General features: G+C 37.8%; 1 protein-coding gene and 1 long non-coding RNA gene across 2 annotated transcripts in view; one reads left to right on the plus strand and one right to left on the minus strand.

Annotated features, from left to right (window-relative positions):
- NPAS3 (neuronal PAS domain protein 3) overlaps positions 1–27,995 on the plus strand; it is a 640,005-nt gene that overhangs the window by 320,584 nt on the left and 291,426 nt on the right. The gene's annotated exons all lie outside the window — the stretch shown is intronic.
- Positions 711–27,985, minus strand: LOC137663003 (uncharacterized). Its single transcript, XR_011048095.1, has 3 exons — positions 27,764–27,985; positions 16,622–16,697; positions 711–1,628 (listed from the first exon to the last, which is right to left on the minus strand). It is a non-coding gene; the product is annotated as an uncharacterized lncRNA (long non-coding RNA).

Here is a 27,995-nt window from a genome sequence, read left to right on the forward strand (position 1 = left end):
CTCGTTGAACTTTATCTTGGAAATTTTGAGACCCCCATTTCCCTTTTACTTTATATTGTACCCTTTTCTCCCATTAAGAAAGCATTTTATGATGAACAAAGGTCTTCATAATTGCAGTACCAGATTCAATGAGAGGAAATGAAGGTTCCTAATAACATCAAAAACAACACAGTCTCAGTGCAAACATTCTGACCCTATAGGTTGTATCCTTCGTCATTGAGTCGAGCCACAAGATACAAACCACTTAACTTGGATGGAGTGGCTCACAATTTGGAGAGGATACCTGTAGTGGATGTGTAGTTGTGTCCAAGATGACTCAGCAGCCACCTGTAGTATGCACAAGGGCGATAAGCCCCTGTTTACTTCCTAGCAGCCTTCGTATCAGCACAGACTTGATCATGTAATGTCATCCTAGAATGGGAGAGGAATTTGAGCTACCTGGAAGCTATATATGGCTCAAATGATGCAATTTGGCTTTACTCTATGCAGTGGTCCCAGGCTTTCCATGAATGAAAGGCAATCTGATATTTTGTAGACATACTTCACATCCTTTTCACTCCACTAGAAGCCTCAGCTTGTGGATGGAACTTCATGGAGATTTAATTGTATCTTTACCTCCATCCTATAGAGAAGCCACAGGTTATTAGACCTATTGATGTTATTTCAGCTTTTCTGTATTTAAAGTCAAAAAACAAACAAACCACCCACACCGTATGGACATATGAAGCCTGATGAATTGCTAACATTGTATACAATTGAAACATGTCCCTCATTCTAATAGTTTTATGTTCTTTTTTTAAAATTACGTTTATTAATGCCTCCAGCACTGTAATAATAGGAACAACATGAAACTGTACAAGTGTATTCTGTATGTCAACATAGTATAGTACTGTTCTTCAGAGTGGGCCACTTATTAATTGTGAAGTAAATTTGCAGGATGAATGCAACATCTCTGGTTTCTAGTGAATCATTTGAGGTCATGGCACTACCATATAGAGTAGCTTAGACTATATCTGGGCCACCACCGGGTTGTTTTCCGGAGGCTGTCAGATAAGTTTAAGTTTCCTCAGGAGAAAGGAAAATTAATGTCTCTTCACTCCAAGTGAACACTCCAACAGTTAGTCTTCTGTTTGCAGGTAGCTACTGCCCCATCCACCTGCACTTCTAAACTAAAAGAAAATTGTGTCTATAATTGTGTTCTAGAGCCTGACCCACTGTCTGAGCTGTGTAATAGCTGCAAATAAGCGATTGAATCATACATATGATACTCTTAGAAGTACTCATGGTCACATGAATGATCAGCTGAATGCTAACAACTATTGTTTATATCTCAGTAGTTACAAAACAAAACAAAACAAAACAAAAGGCTTTTTCCCATAGTCAAGCAGAAAAATTGGGAGTTGTTATTGGGGAAATGTTTTCACATGCTCAAGTTAACGCAGTTTTATTATCCAGTTTATAAATGAGTGTTATCAAATACAGAAGGTGTAGAAAGAAATACCCAATTTGAAGGAAACTTTCGTATCAGGGGTTTTTCTCTGTTGTCCAAATGGGTCTTGTCCTCCATTTCTGTTATTATTTTTGCAGCGCTGTTGACACTCTTTGTAGGACAATGGTATTCTATCAAGCTTGGCATAGACAAAAAGTGGAAAGAATTTACTATACATTTTCACTACAATATTTAGTCATGTTTGGAAGATGTTGCTATTTACCTATAATTAGATTAGAATATAACAAGACAATGACACTATTAATTTTTTCTAAAAACATCTTGCTGGAGAGCAAGTGGGTGAAGTTTTCCATACATAGTAAAAATGCATGTTCAGCATGCAGCCAGTTTAGATTGTGCAAAACCTGTGAATCTTTTTTGTTAAGGCAAAGTAGAGATTAGTGAACAAAGCAAGTTGTTTACATTTTTGCAGTAATGAGCAATTGTAGATGAAGGTATAAGAGTTGCACACAGTTAACAGTGTCATGGAGAAACAGAAGTTTCTCCTGTAGTGAAAACAAGTACTAATATTTTGCCCTGTAAGCGTACCATTAGGAATTAAAATTGGCCAAACAGTATGGATAATCATAATTGAACAAGGGATAATCATAATTGAGTAAGAAAATACATAGTTCTAAAATTTTTCTTCCCCCACAGATGTTTGAGTATTGTAAAACTTCGAAGTGTTTTAATCAGATATAAGCAGTAGAAAAACAAGTACAAGTTGACATTAAGTTTAGAGGTAGTTCTGTGCCTGGCTAGGCTATAGCTGAGTGGAAATCTTGTTTCTTCCAATATTTGAGTTATTAGAGGGAGCCCCATCTGACAAGAAAATGAAAAAAGTGGGAAAATAGACAGGAAAGTGTTGGAGTGCTATAAAATATTAGGGAGAAGATTTATCTTTTCATTTGCTATTTTCAGTCACTCTGAGTATTACATAATGAGGTTATCTCTGTATAACACTAGTCAACACAGAAATAGTGACACGAGACTAGAGGTGAGGAAGCAGCAGATGGTAGTGCTGATGGAGGATTTTTCCAGGCTGTAAAAAGGTGTTAGCAGAAAAGACTTCTACTGGCTTGGAAATTTGTGAAGGGCAGTTGCTAATGATGATGTCAGTGGTATACTTTGTGAGGACGAAGACAACCGTTCAGCTTCTTGCATTCTGCATTGGGTTAAAGGGCTAGCCTACCAACAGACCTCTGTTAGCGTGTATCAAAGACAAGCAAAAAGAGGAAAATGTGAAAAAGACGACAAAACTCAAGATATGTTGGAGAGCACAGATATGTGCTGTCTGAAAGTAAAGATTTTTGGGATGAAGTAGAGGTTAAGTTATGCATCAGTAGCCAAAAATAAAGTGGAAGTTAAGAGATGAATTAAGAGGAAATAGTTGTTACAGATCAAACCACACAGCAAAGTGATCCTAAACTTTCTCTTGTCAGTGAAGAGCTGTGCATAATGCAACGAGACAGAATGAGTACATAGCAAGTCAGAACTGAAGGTTTGGAGATCATATAAACCTCTATGAGGGAATGATTTCTATAAGGCACACATGTAGTCTACTTTGTATACTTAATGTCCAGAGTGTTCCAGTACAAAACCAAAGGGGGCACCAATTGCTCTCAACAAAGTGCAGTCCAGAAACTGAACACAATAAGGGAGAAAAATAGACACTTACTTATACTACATCTCTATCCAAAATCAAAAGCATTCAGTATGTAACCATGTTTTATCTAGAAAAGCTGATAATTGTATAAAGTTCAAGTTAGTCATTCAGAAACAGTGAGAATAACAGTAATAAATTTGATCCTGTAATGCCTTAGTACACACTGAACAAAAATGATGGATTTATGATGTAAGAGATAGTAGTATATACATACAGGGGAGTACAACCCTCTAAAAAATACAGTTTCTAAGTGGACAGGACCAAAGAAAATAATCTAGATTATTTTTAGAACATTAAATGAGGAACAAAATCTTTAAAAAAAAAATTGAACAAGGAGGGGAATGTCAGGGTTCTAAGTGTTATGTTGAGAAAAAGAGAGAAAGACACACAGTCTACTTGGAAACAGTAATTTGGGGTGACATGAAATATCCAGTTATTAACTGCTCAAACACCTCACCCAAACACAGTTTAAAGGCAGGAAAACAGTGTAAATGCTGATATGTTGTGAAAAGAGCCATAGGACTCTGGTAAGAAAAGATTAGTATCTCGCTTTGCAGTGTGCCTTTCCAGGGGTAAGGCATCTCCAGTAGCAGTTTCCTCTTTATGATTTAAGGATAGATGCTATTTTATCTTTCTGCAGCTAAATATATAATCTACATAGGAATCAGTTCAGGTTGATCACCAGTCTCTCCTGAAGTACTTTGTAGATTGATAGTCTTCTCAGAAGATCATCCTCTTGTAATTAAAGGGTAAACTCTTATACCTGATGTTATTTTATTTAGAACTTTAGAAATCTAATTGTGCATTTTATACTACTGTAAGTGATTCAGAGTAATGATAAATATTTGAAACTGGAAGGAGGCAGAAAAACCTCTCTCATGGAAATTTTAATGTTGTGGGCCTCTATTCACTGTTGGATGCTCTTTTGCACTTTAAACATATGTAAATGCCACTGAATGCCATGATGTGGCTTTGGTTTTACACCGGTTTAAATTATAACAGAGGTTAGCCTGATAAATTGCATGTTTCTAAAAAGGGCTAGGAAAAAAGGCTAGATTGGAATCTGAAAAGGTTAAAGGAGTTGCAGAGACAGCACTGTTATAAGGGACGTCTCAAGTCCCTTAGCTGGAACATGTGGCGAGAGGATTTCGTGGGTTCAGGGGACTCAAAAGGTGCTAATTTGCATACTCCAACTTGTCCCAGTCACAGTAAGTGCATCAGATTGACTCCATAAGGACAGGGCTTTCAATCTGGAGTTATGGCAGAGGTACAGCACCCTAGCAGTTGCTGCCCGAGGGGCTATATGCTAAGAGGGGACTGGGGGAGGGTTGGGAAATAGCAAATTGTTTTGCAATTGGAGCTTGAAGTGGTACTCTTAAACCTGCCTTTTATATTGCAACTATATATAAGAGCTTTCAGTTTTATTTAATAAAGAAATATTTGATCTGAGCAGGACACAGCATACCGTAGTGTGTCATTTAGTTCCTGAGAAAGTATCTGAAGAAAATGACATATCTCAGCACTGTTTGTTGACCGTTTTGTTGTCACCTGCTGAGTGTTGTCATTTCCATAGCCAGTGGGCTGTAGTGGAGCAGACAGAGGGAATAGGTCATTAAAAGAAATGGACAACTTTCTGCAGCCTGTAGATGCTGAAGGAGGAATTTTTCTTCAGATACATCAACAAAACTCTATTTAATAGAGTCTGCATTCAGCTATGATTTGGGGTTTAGCCCTGTTTCGCTCTGAAGTAAGGTGGCTTGAAAAGTATAGACAGCATAAACGTGTGGGTTCACCAGAAAGAATTATACCCTCTATGGTGTTTGTAAAGATATAGGTGAGGACAAATAAGTGTCAGGGTTTCAGACTGCCTTGTTTCTATTTTTTCAATCACAGCATTCATCAAGAAAAGAAAAGGGTGTTGATTTTATATGAATAAGTAAAAATGGGGAAAAGTATATTTCATGGGCGTGCTGTGCAAGTTACCAGTGATATTTTTTCTTCACTTCCTTGAGAACATCAAAGACCATTTCAAAGGTGACTATATTCCTCATTTCAGGTCTTATGAAAACAAAAAGCACTAGAAATAGGCTTTAAACGTCCTTTGTCCTCCTTTGCAGTAGAAGTGAAGGGCAGCATTATGTACCCTCTTTTTCCATGGGAGCTGGCAAAGGGTATTGTTGGAGTCTGCATACAGAGGACCCTTAAATGGGGCATGGACAGTTGAGATTCATGTGAATGCTACTGTTTAAGGCTGCTTTTCACTCTTGAGTTATTTCATCATATCCGCTATCTGCTAGTCACTTTTTTCATATTTTTTTTGCAACAGTGGGGTCTAAATAAATATAAAAATTAAGTATTGACTATAGAAACTGGAGCCCCAGATGCAGTTCTGTATCTCCTGGATTTTACTTGGAAAGTGCAAGCACCTTTGCACAGACTTTAAAGCACATACCATTTAAAGCAATATAAATATTGTTGAAATAAATCATGGAATCATAGAATGTTAGGGGTTGGAAGGGAACTCCGGAGATCATTGAGTCCAACCCCCCTGACAGAGCAGGACCAATCTAGGGCAGGTTACACAGGAATGCATCCAGACGGGTCTTGAAAGTCTCCAGAGAAGGAGACTCCACGACCTCTCTGGGGAGCCTGTTCCAGTGCTCTGTAACCCCTACGGTAAAGAAGTTCTTCCTCATGTTGAGGTTGAACTTCCTGTGCTCTAGCTTGCATCCATTGGCCCTGTCCTATCGCAGGGCACAAGTGAAAAGAGGTTGCCCTTTCCTCTTGACACCCAGCCCCCATATATTTATACACATTAATCAGATCGCCTCTCATTCTTCTCCAGACTAAAAAGCCCCAGGTCTCTCAACCTTTCCTCATAAGGCAGGTGTTCCAGTCCCTTAATCATCCTCGTAGCCCTCCATTGGACTCTCTCCAGTAGATCTCTGTCCCTCTTGAACTGGGGAGCCCAGGAGTGAACGCAATACTCCGGGTGAGGTCTCACCAGGGTAGAGTAGAGGAGGAGGAGGACCTCCCTCGATCTGCTGGACACACTCTTCTTAATGCACCCCAGGATACCATTGGCCTTCTTGGCCACAAGGGCACATTGCCATCCCATGGATAACTTGTTGTCCACCAGGACTCCAGGGTCCTTCTCCATGGAGCTGCTCCCTAGCAGATCACCTCCTAACCTGTACTGATGCATTTTATTACTCCTTCCCAGGTGCAGGACCCTGCACTTATTCTTGTTGAACCTCATTAGGTTCCTCTTTGCCCAGCTCTCCAGTCTGTCCAAATCACGCTGAATGGCCGCACAGCCTTCAGGTGTATCAGCCAAACCTCCCAGCTTCGTATCATCAGCAAACTTGCTGAGAAGACACTCTGTCCCTTCGTCAAGGTCGTTGATGAAGATGTTGAACAGGACTGGACCCAGCACTGATCAGACTTGTAGAGCATACTCTCTGTTCTGAAATATATTATCTCAAAAGTTGATTAAAAGTGATTGTTTCCATTAGTTGCTGCTAAAATGTCACTGTATTAGAATTTCTACCTGGAGAGAAAATAAAAAAGGGAGTATGGAAACAAATGATAACATTTCCAGGTGATGCAATTGTGTGTAATTACATTGTATCCCATTTTCTTTGGAGGACATTTAGTAAGGTCACATAAGATGCAAATTGATGCTGAATTCTGTTCGTTAATTATGCACAGCACTTAGCCAATGAAGTGTTTTCTTCTTTCACATTTTTTCCATTTTAAGAAGAATACTATTTAGATATACCATTTTATTTTACTGTAAGACGATAACTCTTTGATAGTGTCTGATTGAATTCAGGTTTGATTTAATGAATTGTAAATTCTTTCCTACGTATTTTAGATAGTGTTTTAAAGTGTGTATCATTGGCTTGCTTTCCATTTAGTATTTGTTACTCTGTTCTTCCCTTAGTTGTATCTTCTGCTCAGCATAAGATTTTAATCTTTACGACTTCATGGTTTTTCTAGCACAGAGGTGGTGGATTATCTGCCTTTAATGTACACTTTCAGGAGAAAAAAAAATCTGTGATAGATATGTACCTGTATCTGGAGGTCAGAAGTCCTCCTCACACTTCAAGAGAGGCCTACAGCAGAGAACAAGAATTACTTCTCCCAGTCACCATTGTGAGGAGGACACCTTCTTTGCTACAGCTGTGTCCTAGCCCATTGATAAAGCCACTTTGTTGTTTGCTTTCAAAAAAATACCATTAGCTGAAAGTCTTTTAGTTATTTTCACTTTTTCTTACTGTATGTAGTTTAGGAAGCGGGAAGAAGGAGGCGCCAACAGTATGGGACTGGTCAGCTTTCTTCAGGCTGTTTCAGTATTCAAAGCAAACAAAATTTTGCACAGAAGTGTATTTCTATTGGGGTTTAGAATTTCCAGGTTTGTTTATATAAAGTATACTGTCACCAGACAATTCTGCAAATAAAAGTAAGCCCTCTGTTAACTCTGAGAATGAAAAGTTTGGGACTTTAAATAATCTCATTGAAAGACTGTTCTGCTAAGCTTGGTGTCATTTACGTGTTTAAAACAGTAATGATCAAGGCAGGGTTTTTCATCCTTTATGAATTATGTAGTCAAGCCAAATGAAACACAGATCCTCCCCTTGAAGAAAAAAGGCTAAATATTAGTCTAAACATAAATAATAGTTATCAAAGTGTATATTAGAAGGTAGGAAACAATTCAAATTTTCAAGATACAATGTTGTATTGGTCTATCAGAAAAAATACTTGCTTTTGTTTGTTATAAACCCAAGCTTATTGTCCTGAAAATGAAACTAATTTTCCATAATTTTATATATCTAAATTCTTGCAAGTAGCCATTTTTATGTGTTGCGCTTGGCACACAAAAATAGATATTTTCAATTGAACGTGTAGTTGTAGGCTGCTAAAGCTATGCCTGTGAAAGATCAAACCTGTATGTCAGCTGGCCAGCAGAAGGTACTACACCATCCTGCAGAAAGGCCTGCTCTTGTCACTGGCGTTGGCATTGGAGGCATTGTAGGGATTCTTATTTGTGTCTACTTAGGCCCACACACATTTGCATTTTAGGATACAGTAGTCCACATTAGGTGGGGCACATGTTGTAGGAGAGGAAGGGGGTTGCTTCATGTCTAGTCCTCGCACATTTAGGCTACTGGCTTTGTACTGGCCCCCACATTTCCAGTGTTTGCCAACAGCTAATTAGCAGCATTTGGCATTCATTCTACAAAAGTTTCCCCAACTCCCAAACAGATTATTCCTGATGAGGGTATGAATTATCTACATGTAGGAGGCTTGGCAGGAAGTAACTGTAACTGCTATTGCCGAATTTAGGAGCGTGTCCACCCTTAAGCCTTGCTTTAGAATAACGTTCAGTGACCTCCTTCATGGAGAGGCTGTAATTTTGGGAGACTCTGAATGTAAATGGAAAGTGGCCTTTCCTATTTCTTACCTGAGGAAATGGTTAACATTTCTTAATTTACAGGTATTATCAAGCTTTGCTCCCAAGTATTAAGGTATTGTTGCATTCTCAAGTCAAAGGGAAAAAACTCATATTTTTTCAAAGCAACTAAGGAAGAACAGTCGCAACAGCAGAGCACAGCATTTTAGTTAAAGAGCATATTATTTTCTTTAGTGTCAAGAATGTGCCTGTCAAGAGTGACACATGGAAATTTCTAGGTAGGTGTCAATGATATATTGGCAAATTTTTACATACTTTTTTTTTAACCATATAAAGCATTTTAATGTGGTGTGTTTTCCTCTTTATAAAAATGTCTTTGTGGTGTCATCCGAATCTTACACTTGCAATTCCTGGCAGTATATCTAGCAGTAGAAAATTGTTTAGGATTAAAAAGTAATGGATGGTATCAGCAGAGCTCCCCAGCCACTAGACAGGCAGTGAACATTTACACATTTTACAGATTCGCTACACCTGCAAGATTTCATCATCTGTGCCTAAATCACCAGGAACAGTAGAAATACTGGAATTAGATGTGTAGTAGCATACGAAAACATTAAGGGTGCATACTATGCTCAGATAGTACTCCTTAATAGAGAGGAACCAGTCACTAATCCAAGAAACATGACTACAGGACAGCGGCAGGCTGACCCGCAGCAGACAGACAATCGGATTTATCAGCAAAGCCAGCAGTAGAACCAGAAAAGGAAAGCTGACATCCAGATGCCAGTGATACACGCGTCCTACCCAGACTTGCGCATATGGGTCCTGCATCTGTCAGTGTTACACCAGCAGTTGGCTCCCAACCTGGAGCAGATTCTGTATTCCCAGAGTTAGAGATCCCAGCCAGCACAGTCACTGAATGGATAATCCAAGTCTTCTGAAGCAGTGCTGTTATGTTTGAAAGGCCAATTTAGGTAGAAAGATGTCCTGTGAGACTGTACGAGGGCTCTGCCCATTCATGGCAAGATTGTGATACATAAGGGTTTTTCTGCTTATGCAGGCATATAAAAAGCAGCGACAGTGAGGAAATGGCAGAATTTTTTAATTGCCAAAAGAAAAGAATCCATCTGAAAGGATTGGAACTTACAAGTGTTTTTTCTCATGGGGAAAAGAAACTTTGGTAGCATTTACTTGTTCGTTCTCCTGGGACAATCGGTGTGGGTTCTTAAGACAGCCTTGATCTCCAGAAACCCTGAAATGGCTTATCTTTGTTAAAGCAGTTCTCTTCCTCTACTGTCCCAGTTTCAAAAGCCTCTGAAGGCCAAATCCATTCGTGCCAGACAGAGAAATCTCAGAGTGAGAAAATGCTGTGACATACATGAGGGCTTCTGCCTTCCCTCTCCCCCAATATTTTCTCCTTCAGCAAAGTTCTTTATCCAATACTACTTTTCACTTGTATAAGCTAATGGGAGCACTGTCTCTCAAAGAGTTTGAAATAGAAGTATTAATTTAAGAATGAACACTTGACACCAAGAAGCATCAAGGACATTCTAGGACTCAGAAACTCAGCACATTGGCCTCCTTTACAGAATGAAGGTGTAAAAGAACTTGGAAAGGAAGCTTAAACCGTCTTCTTTAATTGCCTGTAATCTCCTTTAGAGGTAGCTGTATACATCAGTGGAGCATTTACTTCTCACCTTACTTAGATCTTTAAACTAAATTCACTGTAAGCATTAAGAGGTCAAAATGCCAGTGCTGAATTTACCCTTGAATAGACTAGATAGATATTTCTTCACAGAGAGAGGAGTGGACTGTGAGCATGAACACATGCTACTTTTGTCAGCTCTACCCCACAGCTTTGCTTGTATGTTTTTATTTTAAGAACTTCTGGTCAAGTCTTTCTAATATAGAGTTTGTACAGTATATAGGGATTATTGGGAGTTGATTGTGTAAGTCTAGAGGGCTGTAGAAGTCTCCTCTGTTCTAAAAGAGAGTGGTACTGGAAGGATTATTGACAGTGCAGCATGTACTTTATATCTCTTTAAACAAAAAATGGCAATCCTTTAAAATAAGTAGCCAATAATTATTAATTCATTTATCTCGTGCTATAAAAATGTTAGTCATTTGGAACTAATATGGCTTAACGTACTTCTACCTTGGGGATTTCACTGTATTTTAGCAATTATGTACTTTTATATTTTTTTTTGTACTATTATAAGTGTTGTTAATAGCAACAACAATAATACTTCTCTTTAAGGTGTGATTTTATGAAGTGTGTTTTTAATTTTAACTGGTGTTTATATTGATTGGCAGAAGGGAGGTTTTGATTTTGCTTTAAAAGGGAAATACTTCAAAATAAAAAAATGAGGAATATAAAAGGAAGAGAAGGTACAATGCCCACCTTTTACTATTTTAGCCCACTAAAACACAGGTAACATGTCTTTATAAACTTCTCTTGAGGTAAAAAAGGACATAAAATTAAAAATAGAAACAAAAATGCCCTCTGCTCAGTTTGCCTTTTCTGTACAATAATAGAGTTCCTTTGTATTTCATTTGGTTTGTCATTAATATATCTAGTACTTTGAATATTAGTTATTTGATTGTCCTGCTGTGATTTGTGACATACAATTTTAGAGATGTCGCAGGTGTCTGTCACCATAATCTTATTTCTTATAAAGCATTTTATGCATTACGTAAGGAATAAGTACTTCATATTAGAAAAAAGGAAAATAAAACTGTGGAGGTAATTCCCCAGAAAATCTCTTGTTGGAAAGTATTGAAACCTTTAAAAAATATTCTGCATTATTATTTTGCTGGTTGGGCTGTTTCATTAAACTGTATTCATTCCTGACTTTTTTTACTACGGACAAATTTTATCTTTTCTCGCAGAAACACTTCATTTAAACCAAACTACCTAGGTGACGTCTGGGGCATGCAGAAGGCTAACTTTAGAAATAGAAGACATTTCACAACTATGAAATAAAGTTTTTGTGGTGAATTACCCATTAGAGTAAGTTTTCTTTCATAACTATAGCAGAAGCATAGAAATTAACCCTAATTGTCTAGAACTAGATTTTGTGTCTCCCCCATATTAGCACATCAAAAGAGCTCAAACTAACATGAATTTTATGAAAATAATTTAAGGGAAAGGGGAATATTTTTTCCTGATTAATGTAGCAGCCAATGTATTGATTAATTACTATTTTCATTAAAATTTTAGGTGCTGTTATTTAATGATTATTCAAGTACTCTGTGTTTTATTCATTTTAACGGATGTATTCTACAGGCACCCCAAGGACAGGCAGACCTGAAGGCCTGTGTGTTTCACTCTGTCCTGTCAGGCTGAAAGTTCGGATGTGAATCTTCTTGATTGTCACTGTTCAAAATAGGAATATTAACAGAAAAGCAGTAGTGAGCAACAATGCAGACTCTATTAATAGTAGATGAAAAGAACTCACAGGAATACAGAAATTTCTATTTGGCATCCTGTCCACAGGAAAAAAGATGTGGCTGTGGAATTCAGCAGTCGTTGAAGATGGCTACATAAAGATAGAAGCATTCCTTTCTGACCAAAATTGTAGGTTTGTGATCCGTTTGTGTGACCTCCTCAGCACCATTCAAACTACAAAAGATCCTGAAGTGGAATAATAAGTAAGCCATGTAGCAATGTTCTGATTTTGCTCTCCTTTTGCCTAAATACTGTGTATTTTGAAATATTGCTGCAGAGCTAAACTTTTAGGTCACATGTGATAAATTTCTAGCTAATCATCTGAAGTCAAATTACTTCATGAACTTTATGCTGCAGGAGCCACAGTATGTGGTTAATGGTATTTTAAAAATTCAGTCCAAATAAAAAATGAGAACACCAAGCACCATAAATTAATATAGTGTGGAAAACACTGAATACACAGATTTTCTACAAATAACTGCTGTTTTTACAATACAATACAATACAAAGACCAAAATCTTGTGGTGAACAGACTAGCAGAATGAAAGTCAGAGAAACAAGCCCAGATGCATTTCTCTTTGAAATAAAAAACGCATAATGATTACAAAAGCTACAATGACAATTTAATAGATTTTATTTCAGTTGTTCACATGAATATAACTGAATTTTTATTCCTGAAGCGAGAACAGTTTTTCAGTTGCATAAGAGAGTAGAAAGGAGGAAATTCAGTGCATGTTTTGAGACCTTTTCAGGATACAGAACTGACTGAATGTATGAAAATGCATTCCAGTGTTTAGCTTAAATTCCAGAAGTGCTACATTCTTTTCTCAAAGTGCAGAAGTTCTCAAATATAAAAAAAATGGAACCCCTCAACCCAAACTTTTTGTCTTACAAGCTTTATTTTCTTAGAAATGCATAAGCTGGCGGAGGTCCTAAGACCTTGTCCTGCTGAAATTTATGACAGCATGTAAGTGGAAGTTTGCTTCTCTAACTTTTAATGCTTTGTTAAGAAGCAAGAAATGTCATCCACTGTGTGGACCTCACAAATGCAAGTAATGCGGTCCTGTGGCTTCTCTCACTCTTATTTAAAACTGTTTAATCCACTGACTCAGGTGGATACTCCCAATTTATACCACTGTTAATGAACCAGAACTGAAAACTTTGCACTCCTGAAAGCATATACTTATTGTCTGGCTGGCGAATCAGTTATGATAAACTTGTTTGGAATTGTGTTCTGTGGTTTAGTTCAACCCTACACTTAAGTTTATGCTTTACTTAAAAGGTGCTTAAATGACTCTCTTAATAGGTGCATGTAAGCAGAAACAAAAATGTTATGGTAAGAATGATTAAAGAAATAGTATCCAGGACTGAATGCCATGAGCTGCTGAGGAAAAATTAATATATTCTGGTATTGCAAAGGCTTTTGCAAAAGAGCATAACAGCGTTCATTATAGGTAGAAAGATTTCCTCCTTCAAATGAAGTACCTCTTTTAAGAACAAGATTATTAATAGTTCCCTGTCAATATACCAAAATCATTCATTAAGATTCATTTATTTCAAGATAATTTCCTTGTTTTATTTTGTGCAAGCACATATTACCCTGATTTCTGCTTTCAAGGAGAGTTATTTGCTGTTCAACTCTTTGTTTCCGTTTGCAGTTTTGTTGTATTTTGACTTCTGGTCATGTGACAATCTTATCTTATGCAACCATTGAGCCATTTGAGATAAGACGTTTTCTAATTACACCAGCTAAACACTTCCAGACTGATTTGACTTAAAAAATACCTGCCTATTGTCATCACCAGGCATTTTTTTTGTTACCGATGAAGAAGCAATATCAGTACCTAATGAGGTTGTCACACAACTTTCTGATACCATTCTCCTCATATTGCTTTCTTCAGATAGCTTTGCAAATCTAGAAAATAACTTCAGCAAAAAAAATTTCCTTAACAGTGGAATTATTTTGGGGTGTTTGGGTTTTTTCCTTATTGATTTAATAATTTTTCCTGGTGTCTGTGATTTGAAACCTGGAATATTTCAAGATGGAGCACTGGAATAATGGTGCTGTTGAAAAAGATGGTTTAGATATTTGTTTGGTTACCATCTTCCTCAAAGAACTTTAGCTGGTCACATATTTCTTAGATCACCAATGTATAAAAAGCCTGAAATACATTCTTAAGTCAGTAATCACTTGCTTTGAAGTCCTTTTCTGGAATGTAGCCTTACCTTTTAGAAGATAACTATGAAAAGAATTAAATCCATAGTGTCCTGTAAAGTAGAATTTCCCCAGGAAATCATTCATCTACTGAAAATATAATGGCTGCTAGTATCAAGGAGAGAAGGAATATAATCTATTAATTGAGAACAATTGTGTCTACATTGCCTAGACTGTCAGGTCAAGATCTCTTGTAAGGATTTTACATTTATACTTGTTTTCTTCCAGTGGAGCTTCAGGGTTAAGTTCTGGGACCAAATACCCCCACCCTTCTTCAAAGTCCTCTCTTAATCAAAAGTGGCTTGTGTCTTATTAAAAACTTTCTAAATATAATTTCTAAAAGTAATGTTTCATATAAATATTGGCAGGTTCCTCTCTGAGAAAGACACCTAGCTGAGACTCTCTGTTGAAACTATGAAACTTCTATAGTTCCATTGGTTTGTTGCCATGGTATTCTCCTTTGTGTTACTGCCTGCAACCAAACTATGATGCATTGATGGATTATTTTAATTCAGACTGTCCATGGTGTAAATGATTGCTTTAGTAAAGGAAGGAATATTATTAAATACAACCTAATACTTTAGAGAGCTATTCTTCACACAACATTTTAAAGTATTTTTTATCTATTTTAGGATTTTTAAAAAACAGTATGTTTTCCTAGGAGAAAGGAGATGGCTTTCTAACAACCCTGAGATATTTATCCATAGGACTTAAAATATTGTAAAAATATATTATGATACAGTGAATATAAACTTTAACCCTCTTTTACAATGCTAGTAGTACAAAAACTAATTCCTATGGGTAAGGAAAGATAAATCTCAATAAATCATAGTGTTAAACTTGCAAAATAAAACAAATAAAAGATTGGCAAAAGCTTCCTGGTGAAATGCATAGACCAAAGTTCTTCATATTTGGGAAGAGAATCACTACTTCTTTTATAACAAGCAGTTACCAAGTTACTGTGTGTACAATTTTAGCAGTGGTTGCTAAAGGTGTCTTATATAGGAACAGCTGTAGTTAGAATAATTTCAGTGCAGTTATTGGTTGTATCTGTCTTCTGTAGAAACTGAGATCTTTCCATGACCTGAATCATGAATGTAAATCTGAATTACGTGCATCTCTCTCACACTGAAATATACAGCTACAGTCAAGTTATCCAGATCTGAACTGAAAAATAATTAACCTCTTCATTCAAACTAAAGAAAAAATTTTGTAATGTTGAACCGTATTGTTTATTTAGGTTGGCAGTGCCTTGGCTACAGTCCAATCTAGACTGACTTCTATTGTCACAAATACATTATATTCTGTCAGACATCCATTTGTGGTGAATTTAGGGTATCACAGTCACCTTTGCGAGCTGATGAGAACAAATACTGACCAGGCATTCCTAAGGCTCAAAACCTGAACCTGCGGGACTTGAACAGAAAGACTCGGTTCTAGGAGCTGTAAGCCATTACTTCAGTCTTAATGTTTCTGTTGTCTGGTTACCAGTGTGAGAAAGCAAGCCATACCGTATAACCTACTGAGAAGAAATTCTGAGTGGGATTTTAGAAACAGTTCCACAGTACTTTGTAAAAATGTGATTCCTTGCATTCATTACCAATTATGTGTTCAAGGGGGAAAATTGCAGTAGAAAGACACAATCTGCAATGTCTGTTTAGTCTTCATGACCAAGCTTGGTGAGGATCGATTGTACTCTTTGAGAGTAATTAAAATCAGTATGTGGGGGGGAGGGGAGCTGAAGGGAAAGGGAAGAGTTTTCCACTAATTTTTTACACCAGGAGGTAGGTTACATGGGACTAATTAAACCTCACATTTTTTTTCCTGTGAACCAAGATCAAATATAATGATAGTCCTTATCTCTCTGGATCATGAGCTTTTTCCATTTTTCCTTTTAAAACCTTGCTTTTTGGAATTCCATTGAGATCAGTCCGGTTTCCTCCTTTAACATCTGTGAAAGATCATTAAGAGCTAATAAAGATTTGAAAAATGTTATTGAGCTAATATGAGACAATCAGTGAGATAGTTTGGACTAATTCAGACACAACGGACGTGTCCCAGTAACATAGCTGGCAGTTAAAGATTTTGCAAACATAGATTGGCTTATTTGTTTGGCAGGAAAAACTACTGAGATTCTGAAATACAAAATGGCTTTTTGCTCCATACTGTTTGCCAGACCAATTCCAGGGACATCATATGGGTGAGAAGTGTGAGACTTGTAGCGTTAGTGATATGCTTTCAGGTGAAAGAAACTAGAATCACATGCTGACAGCAATCTGGTCTAGATGTGGTAATGAGGGGAAAAGTTTCTGCTGTTCTCTCTCTCAATAACTATCCTTATGGGCTTTGCAAAAAACTCTCGCTCTTATTTTGTGTTGTACACCTACCTGGCTATTGTCTTCACAGTGCATCTAGTGTCGACCCTGATTCCTTTACCTGGAGAAAATCCTTCTCCGGTACTTCCTAGTGAGAGAAAAGACATCTTAAGCTTTGCCCCACTGAATGGTGACAGTCTGCACATTTCACATATCATCTTTCTATACCTTTTTTTTTTCCTCAAAGAGGTCTCATGTTAGTTTTTCAGAACCTGGGAGAAAGATTCTTACTAATTTTGCCATGTTGGACTTGAGCAGAATACATAATTTTCTGATTAATGAAACCAATACTGTCATTAACATTTGGGCCAGTTAGTTACCTATGATTATAGTTAATGAGATGTAGGCACGATAGTGTAAATGTAGCAACAGACTTATGGTAATTTATGTCACCTGTGATTCTGGCCTTTAAACTGTTTGTGACTTTTGTCTGTAGACTGTATTCTGCACACCGTATATTTCATAACAGTATTAAATGCATACTCTTCAGTCTCAGTTTACAGATGTTTATTTACTCATATAACAGACTCAAATGGAGTTAATTTTTGGGATTGCAGTTGAATTATTGTGGATTAGACTGTTATACATGGCAAAAGAAGGGACCCTTGCCTGTGCAGCAACGTTGTTGGAGCCCTGAGGCTGTTGGCTCAGCTCATGATGTATTGTACCACTAGTGTTTCAGCTCTCTCAGGGGATTGCTGGTCCTACTATAAGGTCAGGAGTTAACTACTTGTATTTTAGCAGTGTACTGATATCAATACGGCTCCTATGGAAACCTTACTTGACGTCATTTTTGGATCTTTGCTACTGTAGCCAAGCTTTAGTAAAAGTCAATAAGAACATTAGATTGTTGTCTGTATTATTACTTGCCACTTCCTTCCAGCAATCTACCAATTCATTAGCAGAGTTTTGGAAATCTCACTTGATTATTTATGCAGTCAATAGCAAGGCTTGTCTGCATTCATAATTGTTTGATTTTATGGCCTCTTCTTTAAACAAACATTGTCTATGGTAATGCGATGCCCTGATGGATGGGAAAGGTTTTGTCTGTGAATATCATTTAGATAATTAAAAATGACAGATGAAATCGCCTGCTGTCTTGACCTGTACTTTGTTCCCTCAGTGATGCTGAAGAGATGCTGATTGCTGTCAATCAAAACCCATTGGAGGTTTGTAAATTCTGGCTGCTGTGAACTCTGACCTCCAGTGTTGATCTGAAATAGATAATAACCTTGAAATTCTATTAGAATTTAAAAACTGTTTCACCAAAGGGGCATACTATATATTTTTTTTAGTCTAGAACATGACTGCTGAATGTCATTGTTCACTTCACACAATCTAGGAAACAAAAGTAAACGTATTGTGTTTAACAAAGCTTAATAGTACAAATCAGAACTAAAATCTTATAAAATAAAATCACCTCTCCCTGTTGTTTCTGTTTCAAGGCTGCAAATCCTCTTTAGAAAAAAATCCATTTCATGCTGCATAATGGTGTCCAAATAATGTTTTGATTCAGTTTATTGATTCTAAAGCTTATGATGATGTCCTGACTTAATGACGTATTCTGGCTGTCCATCTATCTCATTTTCTTATTTCCTCTATGATTAGTTGTTGAGACACTTTTTTCTTTTTTTTTAAAAAAAAAACCCAACAGTTCTTTTCTTAACAACCAGTGGGAAAAACACCAGCTAGAATATTTAAGATGCGGAAAGCCCAGGCAGAAAGGCACAAAGTTCTGAACCAACAACTGCTTTGAAACCTGGGTCAAGAGATCAGGTGCATAAAGGGCAGTCATCATGAGAATTTTCCTTTTCATTACCTAGAAACTACTGGGATAATAACAAGTGGTATTTTTTGGTTTGAGATTTGGGGTTAGATTTGTTTTGGTTTGGTTTTGATGGAACAAGGAGTTAAAAGCGTATTGAGATTATGTTTTTTAATTTAAAAATTACTGTGAATAGTAATTGCCAAACTGGCAAATTAAGCACTTGGGTTTTACATGTTTGTCTTCATAAGAAACACCAAATAAACATAGAATAAGTGCTTTAGGATTTAGTCATTTTTATTTTACAAGAAGAAATTATCATTAGGAGACTCCAGCTAGTTCTTAAGTAAATGTTCTTAATGGGCTGGATGTACTTATTCAATTTGGTACAGTAAGAAACGTGACTAAACATGATCTCTGAAAAGGTCGTTGACAAAATTGGTTTCTTCTTCTTTGGAATTTAATGTGAAATTCCAGTAGGGCTGGTTTAATAACTAGGATTTTCCATAATAGTTTGGCTTGGTGCAGATAAAATAATTTAGACATTTTCTCATAGGTGGAGAAAAAAAAAAAAAAAAAAAAATCACATCTAAACTTTGTGTTGAGAATGAGTTTTAAAGGACACAACTTGCATCCTCAAACCAATTTAGGAACAATTCTTATTTTGTTTTCAGTGGGCCTGTCATTTCTTCCCTGAATGGAAGCCACTGAATATATGACTGTTTTAATTTTCTGACTTACTTCCATTTGTTAAAAAAGGACAGGAGAAAGTCAACGTCTGTGTAAGTAAGGGACCAAATTCTTCCAGCTCAGTTTGGAGTAGATGTGTTTTGCAAAGCTTTTCACATGTCTCTAACAAGGCAACTGAGTTCCAGTGCCTGACAACCCTTCTATGGTAGTCCCGGGCATTTTTTTAAAGCAGAATCCCACTGAAGTGGCAAATGGATTTGTTGTCTGGACAATTGTGAACAACAATAGAAGCCTTGGGGGTTTCTTTTGCAACTTTCATTTTCTGAAGTTTTGAAGGTGCTGCTTTAATTAGTTATCTTTTTTTAAGCTTTTACGTAGAATGGTCTCTTTTTAACTCTAAATGGGTTCTTTGAATATGTTTATCGTTTTCTTTGTTAAAAATCTTAGTAGTATTATAGGATTAGTGGAAAATAAATTAAGAAAAACATGGAGAAGGTGAGATTGAGTGAATGGAAAATAGTTTATTTCAAAAAATCTCAAGCACTGTTGTACCCTGAATTTAGATACCTTGAAAGTTAGATATGGATTTATTATCATACTCCTAGAAGAGATATCTCTTTGAAAGTAAGTTTATTTTACCAGTTGGATCCTGGCTATGATCTACAATATCTGCTTGTCTATAAACACGCCTGTGGTTTAAATAAGTGCTGATGTTCTAAGATTTGTAGTAAAGGTGCAGTGGAGTAAATCTGTAAAATATTACAAGTAATTTGCCACTGAATGTATCACATCCATTTTTTGGAAATGGGATTTTATTGCTGAAGTGTCATTCCTAGACATAGCAAGAAAATGTTGGCTGTTGATTTTGAGGAGATTAAGGTGGTGTAAAATTACTGAATCTGATTTAAAGTGCATAGGCTGAGCATCTATGAGTATAAAGTGAGATTTCTTTTAGTTCAAAAGGGCTCCTGAGGTTATTGTTTTGCTACAATATGAAAATGAATTGTGACAATACAGGCCTGATTACAAGCTTCCCAGGCTGTCCCACTGTGACAATTAGCTCCCAATTGTTAAACCATTTGTTTATTAGAACATTAAGGGCTGGTGCTGTCTTGACTTGCAACTGGAAATGGATTGCTACCAAGGTTGGTTATGAACACAAACGACTCTCAATAAAGAGTTTTATTGAACAAGAATAACCACACATTTCAAGCTAATTTAATTGAGTCACCTCTGGTATACTCTGAGAGAGTTATTGAGAAGACATCTGTAACAAGTGGTTCACTTAGTCTAATAGAAATTTGTTTTGAATGTTCATAAAACTTTAAGCTATTCTCCAGGGACCATGAAGTAGTACGCAACATAGTAAAATGATCCAGGAATTAAAAATTACTTTTAGTACATCCACAAGTTAAATCGCACTCTGCCCCACTGAGAAAGAAATAGATGTGTTCTGGACATAGGTGTCCATATCCATATCTGCTTGGTTAAGAAGCTGCAGCTAGACTTCATTGGGAGTTTTTTTAATACAAAATATTCCCTGGGAAAATTGATCACATAGACACTTCTCATGAAAACACACTAGCTTCTACAAGACAGTGTTTTGTTGGGAAACAATTATCATTCTCAGGGTGGAAATTCTGTTCAAAAAAAGGGAATGCTCCCTTTTTCTGGACATTGAGGTGAACCTTCTGCTTCAAAACATGGTTGGCTGCTGTGTGCCTATGGTACCCAGAAACCCTGCATTCCCCTTGGAAGAGACAAATTTTCTATACTGTGAGGTGTATGATGCTGAGATCCTTCGATTGTGCGAAGCCCTGCGAAAGGAGCACACATAAGCACTAGTCATGCATTTGGAAGGGGGCCATCATCCTCAGTAAATGCTAAAAGGAGCTGTCATCCTCCATCCAATACTAATGGGAAAACAGGCAGAATAGTCACATAGACCACCAAGACCATATGTATCTCTCTGTGTCTCTCTATACCCTTCTATTCCAGCCCTTGCTCTCTAGCCCCATGGCAGCTCTGGACCAGTATTCTTGCTGCAATGGACTCCATGTAGCTAGAGAGAGGGATGTGAGGAGGGATTTTTAAAGACGACAGCAGAAAATACATCACACAAAATCATCATTTCCCTCTCTGGATTGAAACTAGAGGTGGTCAGACAGTCCAGAAGGGTGGCAGAGGATTAAGAGGTCATCTATCTATATATAGACAGTTTTGAATTATTTTATTACTTGCACATTCTTCTTTTTCTTCTTCTTGAAATCCATTAGAAAATAGTAATTGTTAAAATTGTTTACTTCTGTTCATGGTTTACATACAGACAGTGTGCTAGGCACTGTACATAAAAAATTTAAAGGAAAATACACTGTCTCTTTGGAGGAACTGAATTCATTTTCCCTAAATGAAGAATTAATAGCTTACAGTACCTGAGATACAAGCATTGCTGGTTGATTCTAAGCTGGTGTATTGTGAATTTATTTCATAACTTAGGCCCTGGAAAATACAGCAACACAATGCATCACTGATACAAGAGCGATAGATTTAGAAAATGTTTAGTGAGAGTATTCCGCCTAGACCAGTAGGAACACCTGCTTCTATTATTCAATCACTGATAAAATGGTAAATAGCTTATGTCAGTCATGCAGCTCGCATAAAGCTACATAGTTTGCCCGTAGGTTTGGCCTTTTTTTTTTTTACTTCTACATGTTTTGTATTCAATTTCTTTGTTAACTGACACCTTAGAATTATAGGATCATAAATGGACACTGACACTATTTTTATCTTTGTTCTTGTTATCTGGTCTTGCAAATGCAGCTCTGCATGTCATACCTGGCAAAGAAAAAGAATGTAAAAGCTATAAACTGTTGCTTTTAAATAGACCATCCACATGGTCTATTTGGACCCAGGGTTTTTTTTAACTAATAAGCTGCTGTGCTTCCCCTCAAATCTGTGAGAATGGGAACTTTGGTGTTTGCATACTTCTTGCTCCCAATTTCATTAACTGTTATGCAAACAGGAGAAATAATGACACTGCAATTTTATTTATATTGTATGATGTAATGGTAATCATACTCGTTTCAGTTTACTACCTAAAATAATATTCACCTGGGGAAAGATGACTTCATCTCCACTTGGAAAATAACCTTTTTTCAGTGGTAGACAAGACAGTTGTACAGACTAGAGCTTCTAAAAAGTGTGAACACTTTCCAAAAAACAATTTGTTCCTAGGTTTTGTAGGTGTTTTCTGGGCCCATTTTAATACTGCTCTCTCAGAATGTCAAAGGTATTTCATTTCAACTGAGTGGTATTAAATAACTAAGTGATCCCTAGGTGGTATTAGATAATCCTCATGATGGCTGGCTGCCATTATTTGTGTGCCATGGAGTCCAGTCTGGCAATACCATATTGCACTGAATTTTTTGAAGGAAGCAGTGGGAGCAGCATTTCTAAGACAGACCCTGACTCAATTGCTTTCAAAACCTGCTTGTAATATCCACGTAGTAAATACCTACTGCTGCCTGTATCTAGGAGGGCTAACACTTTTCATTAGAGGACTTGCTTCTGATTTATTTATCCTTTTTTTAAGACCTCTTAACACTTACATTGTTTGAAAGAGGGATTGAATATTCTGCAGGGCTAAAACCCCGTGGCTGAAGAAGTGTGTTGTTTTGGTTTTTTTCCACTGAAGTTCCATTTACTTTGTCTAAAATATGTTTTTTTGGAGGAAAAATGGTCTGTTACCTTCTGTTACCTGTGCTGCTGGCAATTACGTGGCAAGCTGTCAAAATACTGATTGAACAGATATCTAATTTCTGAGTAGAACTGGTGGAGAGAAGTACCCAAATTTCATCAAGTATTTGTCACTATTCTGTTCCAGAACAGTTCAAAATATTTATCAGTGCTCATTCTAATAAAAGGCTAAAGCTGTTAACACTATTAAAGCAACAGCAGCAACTGAACATACTACACTGGGAACCCTGACAACAGACTGTCTGGGTGCGGCACAAAGAGAAATGTGAGTAGAAGTAGACCATAGCCAATAGCTTTCCACCTCCTCTTCCCTGGAGCAGCAGCTATCTCTCAGCAATGTAGTTAAACCTTCAGCACAAGACATGCTCCCGAGTTCAAATGTCAGCATTTCAGCCCTTCTGGTATACAAGTTTGACTTGCATGTTATTGCTTGCAGCTGAATTCGCTTTACTTTTTTCCTACTAAAAAAAGGCCAGAAACCTTAAAAGCTACTATTAAAAGAATAGTAACTGAGTTAGAAAGTCAATTACCAGAAGCTGAAGCAATATTGAATTTATGGTTTTCTGCACAACGTTAATTTGTTCCTCTTACATTTATGTTTTATGATAAAGTCTTCAACCACATGATCACATACTGTTTTGTACTCAAGTTCTCTACATTATTCAATATGCACAAAAGACAAGGTCCTGAAGAGGAGCTGTGGCTGTGTAGAAGGTAATATATTTAGTGGATTTTATTATTATTATTATTTTCTCTAGTAATGGAATCACATAGACGGGAAAAAAGATAGAGTTTCAGGAAGAAAAAAAAAATGGTCTCATGAATGACAAAAGTTCACATCGCACCAGAGACCTTAGTTTGATCCATGTTTCTGCCAGATTTTTATACAATGCTGAGTTATTTAAACTAAAATGTTGGCAAGAGGCCATTAATTGTACATTCCTTAATTCCTTGACATCAGTTCAAGGTCGCAGAGGCAGATATGGAAAAGACCAGCACATACACAGCTGCACTATGTGAGAGTTCGTGCTAGGAAGTGCTAGTAGTAAGACACTGCACTCAGATCTCTAGACCAGACACTTCGAAGTAATGCAGTTCTGTGTTCCAGTGCTGGCTGCGCTACCTATTAACTTTTTGACCTCTGGGAAGTCTCTTTGTCTTGATTTCCCCACCTGTAAAGTGGAGATAATAACACTCTCATCTCATAGTAGAGATGAATTTATTAATGTTTACGAGGCATGAAGATTGTGTGGTGATGAGCACTCTAGAAACACCATGAGGAAATAAACAATTCTGCATTCACTGCAGGCATTTGATGGTGTGCAGTAAATAAAACAGGGGCCAGTAATAGCGTGTTAAGGACAGAAATATTGAAGAGCTGTCTCTTTCTCTGAGCAATATTTATCTTGGGCTTCAAGCAAGGCAGGGGGCTGTTGTGGAAAAATTATTATATGGTCCTGTAATTAAAATTTGTGTCATTATGATTATGCATGGGGGAAAGGGAGAGGTCAACTTTTCCCAAGTGATGTTAATTCTGGCATTCTGTAGCTTTTGGGGACTTGAATTTCTCACTTAAATAATATTCTTTAATTCTTTTGTTGAATCTAGAGACTCCCTGCATACAGGAGAGAAGGAAACAGACTATCTCTATCCCTTAAAAATGTTAGTATGGTCCATCCTTGATAAGGAAGAACAACCAGAGCTGAAGGTGACTGTAGCTAGAGATCAGTTATACTACAGAGGAAAATGCAGGGAAGCACAGCTACTCAGTTTTGTGGGGATTTTTAAACCCCTTAAGACTCTTAGTTTCTTACAGTCCATATGAAAGTCAGCATACAACTGACACCCTCAACATTTTCCTCCCAACCTTTTCTTGCAGTTGCATTCCATCCTTTTCTCTTTAAATCAATACCAGACTATATGTAACTCTCTCAAACCATAGCTCCTTCCTGCATTTGCTGTAGTGTAGTCTTCAGAAGCTGATTGGAAATCAGCTCAGTCTGAAATCAGGAAGGGTTGAGTCATAGTTCACTTGGTTCCAGCTCCAAATGTCACTCAGAGATCACTTTTCCCGTCTCAGTGGTAGAAAATGAAATATATGGAGACTCATCTCACTTCCATGTGCTTGTAGAGATGAGATAGGAAAAAAAATGCTGTCAGTGTTTCATGCCTGACCCTGGCAGAGATTTACACTTCAAAATGTAATTGCAATCAACTACAGCTTTAGTTTTTCTAAAACATTTAATTCAGGGAGTTTGGGTCAGCAATATGTTTGCATTCTATTGTGTATCTGCTATGGTTTTCAGCATACAAAAAGATACATCTGCTAGTCCTGACAAATAGTGGCTGATATTGAACACTGGCTGCCTGGGGCTTGGATGGGTGGACTCTTAAATGGGTTAAAAACTGGCTGGATGGCTGAGCCCAGAGAGTGGTGGTGAATGGGGCAAAGTCCAACTGGCGGCTGGTCACTAGCGGTGTTCCCCAGGGCTCAGTTCTGGGGCCGGTGCTGTTCAATATCTTTATAGATGATCTAGACATAGGGATTGAGTGCACCCTCAGTAAATTTGCAGATGACACCATGCTGGGTGGGAGTGTCGATCTACTGTAGGGTAGGAAGGCCCTACAGAGGGATCTGGACAGGTTAGATAGATGGGCCGAGACCAACGGCATGAGGTTCAACAAGAACAAGTGCCAGGTCTTACACTTCAGCCACAACAACCCCATGCAGCGCTACAGGCTGGGGGAAGAGTGGTTAGAAAGCGGCCCGGCGGAAAGAGACCTGGGGGTGCTGATCGACAGCTGGCTAAACATGAGCCAGCAGTGTGCCCAGGTGGCCAAGAAGGCCAATGGCATCCTGGCCTCTATTAGGAATAGTGTAGCCAGCCGGTCTAGGGAAGTGATCGTCCCTTTGTACTCGGCGCTGGTGAGACCGCACCTTGAATACTGTGTCCAGTTCTGGGCCCCGCACTTCAAGAAAGATGTTGAGGTGTCGGAGCAAGTCCAGAGGAGAGCGACCAAGCTGGTGAAGGGTCTGGAGGGTCTGACCTACGAGGAACGGCTGAGGGAGCTGGGGTTGTTTAGCCTGGAGAAGAGGAGGCTCAGAGGTGACCTTATTGCAGTCTACAACTACCTGAAGGGAGGTTGTAGCGGAGTGGGAGTCGGCCTCTTCTCCCGGGCAATGAGTCATAGGACAAGAGGACATAGCCTCAAGCTTCACCAGAGGAGGTTCACGTTGGACATTAGGAAGAATTTCTTTTCAGAAAGGCTTATTAGACATTGGAATGGGCTGCCCAGGGAGGTGGTGGAGTCACCATCTCTGGATGTGTTTAAGAAAAGACTGGACATGGCACTTAGTGCCATGGTCTAGTTGACAGGGTGGTGTAAGGGCAACGGTTGGACTCGATGATCCCAGAGGTCTCTTCCAACCTGGTTGATTCTGTGATTCTGTGATTTATATGCCTTCTGGTTATTAAGCATTTAGTTGATGAGGAAGAGTTGCCTAGTCTTCATTCAGTAGTGGTTGCCAGAATCACAAGTAAGTAAATCCCAAACCTACAGGAGGAAACATGTAATCTGTGAAGAAACTCATTCCAGGTTCTTTCTATGAAAAATGTGTTTAGTATACATTGGCCTGAACCCCATAACTGTCCAAAGCAGAACAAGTAACAGTATTTTGTCACACTCTTATTCATCTCTCTGTCAGAGTTTCATAATTTTGGTAATCGTACTTGAACTACTGAAACAGCTGGAATGAACAGGAGGTTTTTGTGGTAATATCTAGTAACACAACTATAGTCCTGTCTGAACTTCTGCAAATCAAATGCCAATCACTTTGATGACGCTTTTAATACTTTTACTTGCTAATGGCTATTGTGTGATGAGAGAGCAGGGGTGCCTTGTTAAATGCTCTCTTTAAAGAGTAGTTACAAAGCCCTTCTAGAACATGCATACAGTTGTCATGGCCATCCTTACGTCAGCCTAGTAGAAGTGATATGTAGTATAGATAAGCGTGTGAGAATACTACTCTGCTCTTTCCTATTACTGTAGAGGCTATCAGCAGAAATGTGGCTGTAGTTAGGTACTAGGGAATACTGATGTTCCAGGTGTCAAAAATATTCCAAGTGCATGTTAAATATTTTTTTCATTATTTTCAGTCAAGCTTTCTAATAAAGACATAGCTCTTCTATTACCTACCATATTTGGAGTAACCTGACACTGTTAAACTTAAATTTTCAGTCACTTTTTCTGAAGTAGTTTTTCAACTCTTAACACAATCTAGACCTTAGATTAGACAGACACTTATTCTGGTAGTCTTTGAGTGGAACTATACCCCCTGCTGCTTTTGGAGCTAATGGCAAAGACTAAAGCAGCTCATGAAAATCATCATGGAAACAAAACTGTGTTTTGCACTGAGACTAACTATCTTTTTGCAGGTTCAACCATTTGTGTTGCTGGCCCCAAGTTTCTTAAATTGGTTTTAATAACTGATGATCCCATATTGTTGGCAGCATTGATTACTGTCTTGAGAAGCCAGAATACTGAAGTCAGAACACTGGAAGTAAGAGAGCGCGAGCATCAACCACTTGATTATAAATCCTAGGCATGTGCTTAGCCCTGAAAGATACATTGAGGATCAAACACCTTAGCACAAAAACTCTTTATAATTTAATCACTGTTCCTGGTTCTGCTGTCTGCCTGTTAGTTGCTGCACACCTCCTATATTGTCTGACCAAAAGGCCACCATGTGTTCCTTTAACAGTCTCACTTTATAGAACAAAATCAGGATGATTAGGCAATTGTCTAAAAATACGATTCATTTCATTATATATGAAAGACATGCTTGTATTCTCTGGCAAACCCTAAGCAATGAAAGTAGTCTCTAAAATGTATCCCCCTTGATAAGAACATCACGTGTTGTACAATTTTGAGCTGTGCCTTACCTTTAACTTGCGGAGTGCATGTGAAATACTCCAGAAAGAATATCCGAACTAATGTCTTGGTTTGTTTTAATGGCTTGTAACTCTCATGAAATGACACAATCCCATACCCTCAGCTGCAGAAGCCTCTAAATTGCAAGCAAATAGAATCCGCTGAAAAAAGTCCTAAAACCAAACTTAAATAGCTTGACACTAACTGCATCTGTGGTTCCTTGAACTCTCTTATTTCTGTCAA

The sequence above is a fragment of the Nyctibius grandis genome, chromosome 4 (genome assembly GCF_013368605.1).
Source record: "Nyctibius grandis isolate bNycGra1 chromosome 4, bNycGra1.pri, whole genome shotgun sequence".
NCBI classification, from domain to species: domain Eukaryota; kingdom Metazoa; phylum Chordata; class Aves; order Nyctibiiformes; family Nyctibiidae; genus Nyctibius; species Nyctibius grandis.